At 30.7% G+C, this 524-nt stretch overlaps 1 non-coding gene across 1 annotated transcript; it reads left to right on the plus strand.

Moving 5' to 3' along the window:
- TRNAY-GUA lies at positions 1–91 on the plus strand. The gene is given in 2 exon segments: positions 1–37; positions 56–91. It is a non-coding gene; the product is annotated as a tRNA-Tyr (tRNA).
- The last annotated feature ends 433 nt before the right edge of the window (positions 92–524 follow it).

Genomic DNA, 524 nt, shown 5'->3' on the forward strand with positions numbered 1-524 from the left:
CCGACCTTAGCTCAGTTGGTAGAGCGGAGGACTGTAGTATTGCTTGCAGATGAGAATCCTTAGGTCGCTGGTTCGAATCCGGCAGGTCGGAAATTTTAATTTTTCTCTTTGTTCAAATTGTCAAGACACTAGAAAATTGAATTGTATTTTCTCATTAATATGTTTTTTGTATTTCATATTTATTACATTTTACCTTATTATTTCTCTAAAATGTAAATCATCAAGTACAAGCTAGATTTGTATATCCCAAACATGTCATAAATACTAACTACAGGCACAAAGTGCAAATAAACTCTATGATCAAAAGTTCATATACAAATTGATGTTTAGTGCATTATAACCAATATTACTTACCACATAAAATTTAATTAAACATAATTTATGCTATCCATCCTTACAAAAAGAACATAACTATATGCAATGATTTTTTTTGGAAGGAAACTATATGCAATGACTTTAGTCTTGCATTTTGAGCGAATTAGTATTGCATGCAAACCTTCTAGAACTCTTATCGTAGAAATCCT

This window comes from Phoenix dactylifera, chromosome 1, assembly GCF_009389715.1.
Source record: "Phoenix dactylifera cultivar Barhee BC4 chromosome 1, palm_55x_up_171113_PBpolish2nd_filt_p, whole genome shotgun sequence".
NCBI classification, from domain to species: domain Eukaryota; kingdom Viridiplantae; phylum Streptophyta; class Magnoliopsida; order Arecales; family Arecaceae; genus Phoenix; species Phoenix dactylifera.